Source organism: Ambystoma mexicanum, chromosome 6q, assembly GCF_040938575.1.
Source record: "Ambystoma mexicanum isolate Mex_15411 chromosome 6q, UKY_AmexF1_1, whole genome shotgun sequence".
Lineage (NCBI taxonomy): Eukaryota > Metazoa > Chordata > Amphibia > Caudata > Ambystomatidae > Ambystoma > Ambystoma mexicanum.
The window spans coordinates 1,629,605,375-1,629,617,992 of record NC_090937.1 but is presented as its reverse complement, the minus strand read 5'-3'; the positions used below and the strand labels follow the sequence as shown (position 1 = coordinate 1,629,617,992).

General features: G+C 50.0%; 4 non-coding genes across 4 annotated transcripts; all 4 read right to left on the bottom strand.

Moving 5' to 3' along the window:
• Positions 1-2,090: 2,090 nt before the first annotated feature.
• Positions 2,091-2,162, bottom strand: TRNAG-UCC (transfer RNA glycine (anticodon UCC)). The gene has a single exon. It is a non-coding gene; the product is annotated as a tRNA-Gly (tRNA).
• A 2,430-nt stretch (positions 2,163-4,592) lies between these two features.
• Positions 4,593-4,664, bottom strand: TRNAG-UCC (transfer RNA glycine (anticodon UCC)). Its single transcript has one exon. It is a non-coding gene; the product is annotated as a tRNA-Gly (tRNA).
• A 1,185-nt stretch (positions 4,665-5,849) lies between these two features.
• TRNAG-UCC (transfer RNA glycine (anticodon UCC)) lies at positions 5,850-5,921 on the bottom strand. Its single transcript has one exon. It is a non-coding gene; the product is annotated as a tRNA-Gly (tRNA).
• Positions 5,922-9,609: 3,688 nt separating this feature from the next.
• TRNAG-UCC (transfer RNA glycine (anticodon UCC)) lies at positions 9,610-9,681 on the bottom strand. The gene has a single exon. It is a non-coding gene; the product is annotated as a tRNA-Gly (tRNA).
• Positions 9,682-12,618: the final 2,937 nt, after the last annotated feature.

Genomic DNA, 12,618 nt, shown 5'->3' with positions numbered 1-12,618 from the left:
ATGGTTTCGATCCATCGACCTCTGGGTTATGGGCCCAGCACGCTTCCGCTGCGCCACTCTGCTGGTTGGAGAACAAGCGCTTTTATGGGCTTTTACAGCCTACAAACCGACAACCCTAGACCCAGTTTCGAGTGAAGCGGGCAGTAGGCCTTACAAAGCCAAACAACCTGCAACCACGCACTCCCATCCCATGGCCTTTTGCAGACAGGCCTCATTTCTCTAGCTCACACCCTAACTGCCAACACCCCTTCCCCTTCTCTCTCTGTCTCTCTCTCTCTGTCTCTCTCTCTCATTCTCTCTCTCTCGCAAATAGATACTTTACTTCCCAGGTGCAACAAAACAAGCCTTCTCGAGCTGGCAGATATGGGAAGGAAGGAAGGAAGGGCCAGTTTGGAAACTCAACTCAATTACCATAAATCCCCTGCTAAGGGTTATGGGAGGGAGGAATGAAGGAACTTTGCTTCAGGGAAAGGGCTGCTGCTGCTTCAGCATGTGAGGAGCGCAGCCACACGTTCCACCTTCTTCAGTATGTTGGTTTACAGGATGAGAGAGATCCTGAAACCTCACTCTAATAGGCTGAGGTGCTGTGCTCGGTGGCCTGCTGGGACCTTGGCCCGTCAGGGCAAGGCGAATAGGCCTTTGTCAGGCCTTTGTCGGGGAGGGGCCAGGAGCCCTGCTCGCTTCAATCCCCTCACCGATAGACAGTTGCAGAAACTAGGATGCAAGAACCTTTCCTGGATGGGGTTTTGATTTTCACGAAAAGTGTGTCAGCTTTGCTTTCAGCATGAGTCTGATTTCCAAAAAATGCATTTTGAACATTTAAAGATTTGATCTGCGTTGGCCGGGAATCGAACCGGGGTCAACTGCTTGGAAGGCAGCTATGCTCACCACTATACCACCAACGCCTGCCTGTCTGGGCTATCTGATGGAGCGGCCCTTAGAAATAAGAATAAGTCATTGGCTGGGAATGAAAAAAGCTTGCGTTTGACGCAGAAGCAGTTCGCATCATGAGGTCTTGCCGGTCAGCCCAACATTTCCCCGGGACCCCTTAAAAAAGGAGCTTGGTTTTAAGTTTGGTTTGATTGAACAGTACATTTTGTTGGCTGGGCTGGGACCCTCTCCTATTTAGCGCAAGAGTGGAACGAGGCAGCAAGTTCAAGGAATGACATTGCATCCAGGCACTTACAGCTCTTTGTGCCCTAATGCCATGACACAAAAACATAATTTGAAAAAAGTTAGCAGAGGATGGTTTCGATCCATCGACCTCTGGGTTATGGGCCCAGCACGCTTCCGCTGCGCCACTCTGCTGGTTGGAGAACAAAAGCTTTTCTGGGCTTTTACAGCCTACAAACCGACAACCCTAGACCCATTTTCGAGTGAAGCGGGCAGTAGGCCTTACAAAGCCAAACAACCTGCAACCACGCACTCCCATCCCATGGCCTTTTGCAGACAGGCCTCATTTCTCTAGCTCACACCCTAACTGCCAACACCCCTTCCCCTTCTCTCTCTGTCTCTCTCTCTCTGTCTCTCTCTCTCATTCTCTCTCTCTCGCAAATAGATACTTTACTTCCCAGGTGCAACAAAACAAGCCTTCTCGAGCTGGCAGATATGGGAAGGAAGGAAGGAAGGGCCAGTTTGGAAACTCAACTCAATTACCATAAATCCCCTGCTAAGGGTTATGGGAGGGAGGAATGAAGGAACTTTGCTTCAGGGAAAGGGCTGCTGCTGCTTCAGCATGTGAGGAGCGCAGCCACACGTTTCACCTTCTTCAGTATGTTGGTTTACAGGATGAGAGAGATCCTGAAACCTCACTCTAATAGGCTGAGGTGCTGTGCTCGGTGGCCTGCTGGGACCAAGGCCCGTCAGGGCAAGGCGAATAGGCCTTTGTCAGGCCTTCGTCAGGGCTTTGTCGGGGAGGGGCCAGGAGCCCTGCTCGCTTCAATCCCCTCACCGATAGACAGTTGCAGAAACTAGGATGCAAGAACCTTTCCTGGATGGGGTTTTGATTTTCACGAAAAGTGTGTCAGCTTTGCTTTCAGCATGAGTCTGATTTCCAAAAAATGCATTTTGAACAATTTAAAGATTTGATCTGCGTTGGCCGGGAATCGAACCCGGGTCAACTGCTTGGAAGGCAGCTATGCTCACCACTATACCACCAACGCCTGCCTTTCTGGACTATCTGATGGAGCGGCCCTTAGAAATAAGAATAAGTCATTGGCTGGGAATGAAAAAAGCTTGCATTTGACGCAGAAGCAGTTCGCATCATGAGGTCTTGCCGGTCAGCCCAACATTTCCCCGGGACCCCTTAAAAAAGGAGCTTGGTTTTAAGTTTGGTTTGATTGAACAGTACATTTTGTTGGCTGGGCTGGGACCCTCTCCTATTTAGCGCAAGAGTGGAACGAGGCAGCAAGTTCAAGGAATGACATTGCATCCAGGCACTTACAGCTCTTTGTGCCCTAATGCCATGACACAAAAACATAATTTGAAAAAAGTTAGCAGAGGATGGTTTCGATCCATCGACCTCTGGGTTATGGGCCCAGCACGCTTCCGCTGCGCCACTCTGCTGGTTGGAGAACAAGCGCTTTTATGGGCTTTTACAGCCTACAAACCGACAACCCTAGACCCAGTTTCGAGTGAAGCGGGCAGTAGGCCTTACAAAGCCAAACAACCTGCAACCACGCACTCCCATCCCATGGCCTTTTGCAGACAGGCCTCATTTCTCTAGCTCACACCCTAACTGCCAACACCCCTTCCCCTTCTCTCTCTGTCTCTCTCTCTCTGTCTCTCTCTCTCATTCTCTCTCTCTCGCAAATAGATACTTTACTTCCCAGGTGCAACAAAACAAGCCTTCTCGAGCTGGCAGATATGGGAAGGAAGGAAGGAAGGGCCAGTTTGGAAACTCAACTCAATTACCATAAATCCCCTGCTAAGGGTTATGGGAGGGAGGAATGAAGGAACTTTGCTTCAGGGAAAGGGCTGCTGCTGCTTCAGCATGTGAGGAGCGCAGCCACACGTTCCACCTTCTTCAGTATGTTGGTTTACAGGATGAGAGAGATCCTGAAACCTCACTCTAATAGGCTGAGGTGCTGTGCTCGGTGGCCTGCTGGGACCTTGGCCCGTCAGGGCAAGGCGAATAGGCCTTTGTCAGGCCTTTGTCGGGCAGGGGCCAGGAGCCCTGCTCGCTTCAATCCCCTCACCGATAGACAGTTGCAGAAACTAGGATGCAAGAACCTTTCCTGGATGGGGTTTTGATTTTCACGAAAAGTGTGTCAGCTTTGCTTTCAGCATGAGTCTGATTTCCAAAAAATGCATTTTGAACATTTAAAGATTTGATCTGCGTTGGCCGGGAATCGAACCGGGGTCAACTGCTTGGAAGGCAGCTATGCTCACCACTATACCACCAACGCCTGCCTGTCTGGGCTATCTGATGGAGCGGCCCTTAGAAATAAGAATAAGTCATTGGCTGGGAATGAAAAAAGCTTGCGTTTGACGCAGAAGCAGTTCGCATCATGAGGTCTTGCCGGTCAGCCCAACATTTCCCCGGGACCCCTTAAAAAAGGAGCTTGGTTTTAAGTTTGGTTTGATTGAACAGTACATTTTGTTGGCTGGGCTGGGACCCTCTCCTATTTAGCGCAAGAGTGGAACGAGGCAGCAAGTTCAAGGAATGACATTGCATCCAGGCACTTACAGCTCTTTGTGCCCTAATGCCATGACACAAAAACATAATTTGAAAAAAGTTAGCAGAGGATGGTTTCGATCCATCGACCTCTGGGTTATGGGCCCAGCACGCTTCCGCTGCGCCACTCTGCTGGTTGGAGAACAAAAGCTTTTCTGGGCTTTTACAGCCTACAAACCGACAACCCTAGACCCATTTTCGAGTGAAGCGGGCAGTAGGCCTTACAAAGCCAAACAACCTGCAACCACGCACTCCCATCCCATGGCCTTTTGCAGACAGGCCTCATTTCTCTAGCTCACACCCTAACTGCCAACACCCCTTCCCCTTCTCTCTCTGTCTCTCTCTCTCTGTCTCTCTCTCTCATTCTCTCTCTCTCGCAAATAGATACTTTACTTCCCAGGTGCAACAAAACAAGCCTTCTTGAGCTGGCAGATATGGGAAGGAAGGAAGGAAGGGCCAGTTTGGAAACTCAACTCAATTACCATAAATCCCCTGCTAAGGGTTATGGGAGGGAGGAATGAAGGAACTTTGCTTCAGGGAAAGGGCTGCTGCTGCTTCAGCATGTGAGGAGCGCAGCCACACGTTTCACCTTCTTCAGTATGTTGGTTTACAGGATGAGAGAGATCCTGAAACCTCACTCTAATAGGCTGAGGTGCTGTGCTCGGTGGCCTGCTGGGACCAAGGCCCGTCAGGGCAAGGCGAATAGGCCTTTGTCAGGCCTTCGTCAGGGCTTTGTCGGGGAGGGGCCAGGAGCCCTGCTCGCTTCAATCCCCTCACCGATAGACAGTTGCAGAAACTAGGATGCAAGAACCTTTCCTGGATGGGGTTTTGATTTTCACGAAAAGTGTGTCAGCTTTGCTTTCAGCATGAGTCTGATTTCCAAAAAATGCATTTTGAACAATTTAAAGATTTGATCTGCGTTGGCCGGGAATCGAACCCGGGTCAACTGCTTGGAAGGCAGCTATGCTCACCACTATACCACCAACGCCTGCCTGTCTGGGCTATCTGATGGAGCGGCCCTTAGAAATAAGAATAAGTCATTGGCTGGGAATGAAAAAAGCTTGCGTTTGACGCAGAAGCAGTTCGCATCATGAGGTCTTGCCGGTCAGCCCAACATTTCCCCGGGACCCCTTAAAAAAGGAGCTTGGTTTTAAGTTTGGTTTGATTGAACAGTACATTTTGTTGGCTGGGCTGGGACCCTCTCCTATTTAGCGCAAGAGTGGAACGAGGCAGCAAGTTCAAGGAATGACATTGCATCCAGGCACTTACAGCTCTTTGTGCCCTAATGCCATGACACAAAAACATAATTTGAAAAAAGTTAGCAGAGGATGGTTTCGATCCATCGACCTCTGGGTTATGGGCCCAGCACGCTTCCGCTGCGCCACTCTGCTGGTTGGAGAACAAAAGCTTTTCTGGGCTTTTACAGCCTACAAACCGACAACCCTAGACCCATTTTCGAGTGAAGCGGGCAGTAGGCCTTACAAAGCCAAACAACCTGCAACCACGCACTCCCATCCCATGGCCTTTTGCAGACAGGCCTCATTTCTCTAGCTCACACCCTAACTGCCAACACCCCTTCCCCTTCTCTCTCTGTCTCTCTCTCTCTGTCTCTCTCTCTCATTCTCTCTCTCTCGCAAATAGATACTTTACTTCCCAGGTGCAACAAAACAAGCCTTCTCGAGCTGGCAGATATGGGAAGGAAGGAAGGAAGGGCCAGTTTGGAAACTCAACTCAATTACCATAAATCCCCTGCTAAGGGTTATGGGAGGGAGGAATGAAGGAACTTTGCTTCAGGGAAAGGGCTGCTGCTGCTTCAGCATGTGAGGAGCGCAGCCACACGTTTCACCTTCTTCAGTATGTTGGTTTACAGGATGAGAGAGATCCTGAAACCTCACTCTAATAGGCTGAGGTGCTGTGCTCGGTGGCCTGCTGGGACCAAGGCCCGTCAGGGCAAGGCGAATAGGCCTTTGTCAGGCCTTCGTCAGGGCTTTGTCGGGGAGGGGCCAGGAGCCCTGCTCGCTTCAATCCCCTCACCGATAGACAGTTGCAGAAACTAGGATGCAAGAACCTTTCCTGGATGGGGTTTTGATTTTCACGAAAAGTGTGTCAGCTTTGCTTTCAGCATGAGTCTGATTTCCAAAAAATGCATTTTGAACAATTTAAAGATTTGATCTGCGTTGGCCGGGAATCGAACCCGGGTCAACTGCTTGGAAGGCAGCTATGCTCACCACTATACCACCAACGCCTGCCTGTCTGGGCTATCTGATGGAGCGGCCCTTAGAAATAAGAATAAGTCATTGGCTGGGAATGAAAAAAGCTTGCGTTTGACGCAGAAGCAGTTCGCATCATGAGGTCTTGCCGGTCAGCCCAACATTTCCCCGGGACCCCTTAAAAAAGGAGCTTGGTTTTAAGTTTGGTTTGATTGAACAGTACATTTTGTTGGCTGGGCTGGGACCCTCTCCTATTTAGCGCAAGAGTGGAACGAGGCAGCAAGTTCAAGGAATGACATTGCATCCAGGCACTTACAGCTCTTTGTGCCCTAATGCCATGACACAAAAACATAATTTGAAAAAAGTTAGCAGAGGATGGTTTCGATCCATCGACCTCTGGGTTATGGGCCCAGCACGCTTCCGCTGCGCCACTCTGCTGGTTGGAGAACAAAAGCTTTTCTGGGCTTTTACAGCCTACAAACCGACAACCCTAGACCCATTTTCGAGTGAAGCGGGCAGTAGGCCTTACAAAGCCAAACAACCTGCAACCACGCACTCCCATCCCATGGCCTTTTGCAGACAGGCCTCATTTCTCTAGCTCACACCCTAACTGCCAACACCCCTTCCCCTTCTCTCTCTGTCTCTCTCTCTCTGTCTCTCTCTCTCATTCTCTCTCTCTCGCAAATAGATACTTTACTTCCCAGGTGCAACAAAACAAGCCTTCTCGAGCTGGCAGATATGGGAAGGAAGGAAGGAAGGGCCAGTTTGGAAACTCAACTCAATTACCATAAATCCCCTGCTAAGGGTTATGGGAGGGAGGAATGAAGGAACTTTGCTTCAGGGAAAGGGCTGCTGCTGCTTCAGCATGTGAGGAGCGCAGCCACACGTTTCACCTTCTTCAGTATGTTGGTTTACAGGATGAGAGAGATCCTGAAACCTCACTCTAATAGGCTGAGGTGCTGTGCTCGGTGGCCTGCTGGGACCTTGGCCCGTCAGGGCAAGGCGAATAGGCCTTTGTCAGGCTTTTGTCGGGGAGGGGCCAGGAGCCCTGCTCGCTTCAATCCCCTCACCGATAGACAGTTGCAGAAACTAGGATGCAAGAACCTTTCCTGGATGGGGTTTTGATTTTCACGAAAAGTGTGTCAGCTTTGCTTTCAGCATGAGTCTGATTTCCAAAAAATGCATTTTGAACAATTTAAAGATTTGATCTGCGTTGGCCAGGAATCGAACCCGGGTCAACTGCTTGGAAGGCAGCTATGCTCACCACTATACCACCAACGCCTGCCTGTCTGGGCTATCTGATGGAGCGGCCCTTAGAAATAAGAATAAGTCATTGGCTGGGAATGAAAAAAGCTTGCGTTTGACGCAGAAGCAGTTCGCATCATGAGGTCTTGCCGGTCAGCCCAACATTTCCCCGGGACCCCTTAAAAAAGGAGCTTGGTTTTAAGTTTGGTTTGATTGAACAGTACATTTTGTTGGCTGGGCTGGGACCCTCTCCTATTTAGCGCAAGAGTGGAACGAGGCAGCAAGTTCAAGGAATGACATTGCATCCAGGCACTTACAGCTCTTTGTGCCCTAATGCCATGACACAAAAACATAATTTGAAAAAAGTTTGCAGAGGATGGTTTCGATCCATCGACCTCTGGGTTATGGGCCCAGCACGCTTCCGCTGCGCCACTCTGCTGGTTGGAGAACAAGAGCTTTTCTGGGCTTTTACAGCCTACAAACCGACAACCCTAGACCCAGTTTCGAGTGAAGCGGGCAGTAGGCCTTACAAAGCCAAACAACCTGCAACCACGCACTCCCATCCCATGGCCTTTTGCAGACAGGCCTCATTTCTCTAGCTCACACCCTAACTGCCAACACCCCTTCCCCTTCTCTCTCTGTCTCTCTCTCTCTGTCTCTCTCTCTCATTCTCTCTCTCTCGCAAATAGATACTTTACTTCCCAGGTGCAACAAAACAAGCCTTCTCGAGCTGGCAGATATGGGAAGGAAGGAAGGAAGGGCCAGTTTGGAAACTCAACTCAATTACCATAAATCCCCTGCTAAGGGTTATGGGAGGGAGGAATGAAGGAACTTTGCTTCAGGGAAAGGGCTGCTGCTGCTTCAGCATGTGAGGAGCGCAGCCACACGTTTCACCTTCTTCAGTATGTTGGTTTACAGGATGAGAGAGATCCTGAAACCTCACTCTAATAGGCTGAGGTGCTGTGCTCGGTGGCCTGCTGGGACCAAGGCCCGTCAGGGCAAGGCGAATAGGCCTTTGTCAGGCCTTCGTCAGGGCTTTGTCGGGGAGGGGCCAGGAGCCCTGCTCGCTTCAATCCCCTCACCGATAGACAGTTGCAGAAACTAGGATGCAAGAACCTTTCCTGGATGGGGTTTTGATTTTCACGAAAAGTGTGTCAGCTTTGCTTTCAGCATGAGTCTGATTTCCAAAAAATGCATTTTGAACAATTTAAAGATTTGATCTGCGTTGGCCAGGAATCGAACCCGGGTCAACTGCTTGGAAGGCAGCTATGCTCACCACTATACCACCAACGCCTGCCTGTCTGGGCTATCTGATGGAGCGGCCCTTAGAAATAAGAATAAGTCATTGGCTGGGAATGAAAAAAGCTTGCGTTTGACGCAGAAGCAGTTCGCATCATGAGGTCTTGCCGGTCAGCCCAACATTTCCCCGGGACCCCTTAAAAAAGGAGCTTGGTTTTAAGTTTGGTTTGATTGAACAGTACATTTTGTTGGCTGGGCTGGGACCCTCTCCTATTTAGCGCAAGAGTGGAACGAGGCAGCAAGTTCAAGGAATGACATTGCATCCAGGCACTTACAGCTCTTTGTGCCCTAATGCCATGACACAAAAACATAATTTGAAAAAAGTTAGCAGAGGATGGTTTCGATCCATCGACCTCTGGGTTATGGGCCCAGCACGCTTCCGCTGCGCCACTCTGCTGGTTGGAGAACAAGAGCTTTTCTGGGCTTTTACAGCCTACAAACCGACAACCCTAGACCCAGTTTCGAGTGAAGCGGGCAGTAGGCCTTACAAAGCCAAACAACCTGCAACCACGCACTCCCATCCCATGGCCTTTTGCAGACAGGCCTCATTTCTCTAGCTCACACCCTAACTGCCAACACCCCTTCCCCTTCTCTCTCTGTCTCTCTCTCTCTGTCTCTCTCTCTCATTCTCTCTCTCTCGCAAATAGATACTTTACTTCCCAGGTGCAACAAAACAAGCCTTCTCGAGCTGGCAGATATGGGAAGGAAGGAAGGAAGGGCCAGTTTGGAAACTCAACTCAATTACCATAAATCCCCTGCTAAGGGTTATGGGAGGGAGGAATGAAGGAACTTTGCTTCAGGGAAAGGGCTGCTGCTGCTTCAGCATGTGAGGAGCGCAGCCACACGTTTCACCTTCTTCAGTATGTTGGTTTACAGGATGAGAGAGATCCTGAAACCTCACTCTAATAGGCTGAGGTGCTGTGCTCGGTGGCCTGCTGGGACCAAGGCCCGTCAGGGCAAGGCGAATAGGCCTTTGTCAGGCCTTCGTCAGGGCTTTGTCGGGGAGGGGCCAGGAGCCCTGCTCGCTTCAATCCCCTCACCGATAGACAGTTGCAGAAACTAGGATGCAAGAACCTTTCCTGGATGGGGTTTTGATTTTCACGAAAAGTGTGTCAGCTTTGCTTTCAGCATGAGTCTGATTTCCAAAAAATGCATTTTGAACAATTTAAAGATTTGATCTGCGTTGGCCGGGAATCGAACCCGGGTCAACTGCTTGGAAGGCAGCTATGCTCACCACTATACCACCAACGCCTGCCTGTCTGGGCTATCTGATGGAGCGGCCCTTAGAAATAAGAATAAGTCATTGGCTGGGAATGAAAAAAGCTTGCGTTTGACGCAGAAGCAGTTCGCATCATGAGGTCTTGCCGGTCAGCCCAACATTTCCCCGGGACCCCTTAAAAAAGGAGCTTGGTTTTAAGTTTGGTTTGATTGAACAGTACATTTTGTTGGCTGGGCTGGGACCCTCTCCTATTTAGCGCAAGAGTGGAACGAGGCAGCAAGTTCAAGGAATGACATTGCATCCAGGCACTTACAGCTCTTTGTGCCCTAATGCCATGACACAAAAACATAATTTGAAAAAAGTTAGCAGAGGATGGTTTCGATCCATCGACCTCTGGGTTATTGGCCCAGCACGCTTCCGCTGCGCCACTCTGCTGGTTGGAGAACAAGCGCTTTTATGGGCTTTTACAGCCTACAAACCGACAACCCTAGACCCAGTTTCGAGTGAAGCGGGCAGTAGGCCTTACAAAGCCAAACAACCTGCAACCACGCACTCCCATCCCATGGCCTTTTGCAGACAGGCCTCATTTCTCTAGCTCACACCCTAACTGCCAACACCCCTTCCCCTTCTCTCTCTGTCTCTCTCTCTCTGTCTCTCTCTCTCATTCTCTCTCTCTCGCAAATAGATACTTTACTTCCCAGGTGCAACAAAACAAGCCTTCTCGAGCTGGCAGATATGGGAAGGAAGGAAGGAAGGGCCAGTTTGGAAACTCAACTCAATTACCATAAATCCCCTGCTAAGGGTTATGGGAGGGAGGAATGAAGGAACTTTGCTTCAGGGAAAGGGCTGCTGCTGCTTCAGCATGTGAGGAGCGCAGCCACACGTTTCACCTTCTTCAGTATGTTGGTTTACAGGATGAGAGAGATCCTGAAACCTCACTCTAATAGGCTGAGGTGCTGTGCTCGGTGGCCTGCTGGGACCAAGGCCCGTCAGGGCAAGGCGAATAGGCCTTTGTCAGGCCTTTGTCGGGGAGGGGCCAGGAGCCCTGCTCGCTTCAATCCCCTCACCGATAGACAGTTGCAGAAACTAGGATGCAAGAACCTTTCCTGGATGGGGTTTTGATTTTCACGAAAAGTGTGTCAGCTTTGCTTTCAGCATGAGTCTGATTTCCAAAAAATGCATTTTGAACAATTTAAAGATTTGATCTGCGTTGGCCGGGAATCGAACCCTGGTCAACTGCTTGGAAGGCAGCTATGCTCACCACTATACCACCAACGCCTGCCTGTCTGGGCTATCTGATGGAGCGGCCCTTAGAAATAAGAATAAGTCATTGGCTGGGAATGAAAAAAGCTTGCGTTTGACGCAGAAGCAGTTCGCATCATGAGGTCTTGCCGGTCAGCCCAACATTTCCCCGGGACCCCTTAAAAAAGGAGCTTGGTTTTAAGTTTGGTTTGATTGAACAGTACATTTTGTTGGCTGGGCTGGGACCCTCTCCTATTTAGCGCAAGAGTGGAACGAGGCAGCAAGTTCAAGGAATGACATTGCATCCAGGCACTTACAGCTCTTTGTGCCCTAATGCCATGACACAAAAACATAATTTGAAAAAACTTAGCAGAGGATGGTTTCGATCCATCGACCTCTGGGTTATGGGCCCAGCACGCTTCCGCTGCGCCACTCTGCTGGTTGGAGAACAAAAGCTTTTCTGGGCTTTTACAGCCTACAAACCGACAACCCTAGACCCATTTTCGAGTGAAGCGGGCAGTAGGCCTTACAAAGCCAAACAACCTGCAACCACGCACTCCCATCCCATGGCCTTTTGCAGACAGGCCTCATTTCTCTAGCTCACACCCTAACTGCCAACACCCCTTCCCCTTCTCTCTCTGTCTCCCTCTCTCTGTCTCTCTCTCTCATTCTCTCTCTCTCGCAAATAGATACTTTACTTCCCAGGTGCAACAAAACAAGCCTTCTCGAGCTGGCAGATATGGGAAGGAAGGAAGGAAGGGCCAGTTTGGAAACTCAACTCAATTACCATAAATCCCCTGCTAAGGGTTATGGGAGGGAGGAATGAAGGAACTTTGCTTCAGGGAAAGGGCTGCTGCTGCTTCAGCATGTGAGGAGCGCAGCCACACGTTTCACCTTCTTCAGTATGTTGGTTTACAGGATGAGAGAGATCCTGAAACCTCACTCTAATAGGCTGAGGTGCTGTGCTCGGTGGCCTGCTGGGACCTTGGCCCGTCAGGGCAAGGCGAATAGGCCTTTGTCAGGCCTTTGTCGGGGAGGGGCCAGGAGCCCTGCTCGCTTCAATCCCCTCACCGATAGACAGTTGCAGAAACTAGGATGCAAGAACCTTTCCTGGATGGGGTTTTGATTTTCACGAAAAGTGTGTCAGCTTTGCTTTCAGCATGAGTCTGATTTCCAAAAAATGCATTTTGAACAATTTAAAGATTTGATCTGCGTTGGTCGGGAATCGAACCGGGGTCAACTGCTTGGAAGGCAGCTATGCTCACCACTATACCACCAACGCCTGCCTGTCTGGGCTATCTGATGGAGCGGCCCTTAGAAATAAGAATAAGTCATTGGCTGGGAATGAAAAAAGCTTGCGTTTGACGCAGAAGCAGTTCGCATCATGAGGTCTTGCCGGTCAGCCCAACATTTCCCCGGGACCCCTTAAAAAAGGAGCTTGGTTTTAAGTTTGGTTTGATTGAACAGTACATTTTGTTGGCTGGGCTGGGACCCTCTCCTATTTAGCGCAAGAGTGGAACGAGGCAGCAAGTTCAAGGAATGACATTGCATCCAGGCACTTACAGCTCTTTGTGCCCTAATGCCATGACACAAAAACATAATTTGAAAAAAGTTAGCAGAGGATGGTTTCGATCCATCGACCTCTGGGTTATGGGCCCAGCACGCTTCCGCTGCGCCACTCTGCTGGTTGGAGAACAAAAGCTTTTCTGGGCTTTTACAGCCTACAA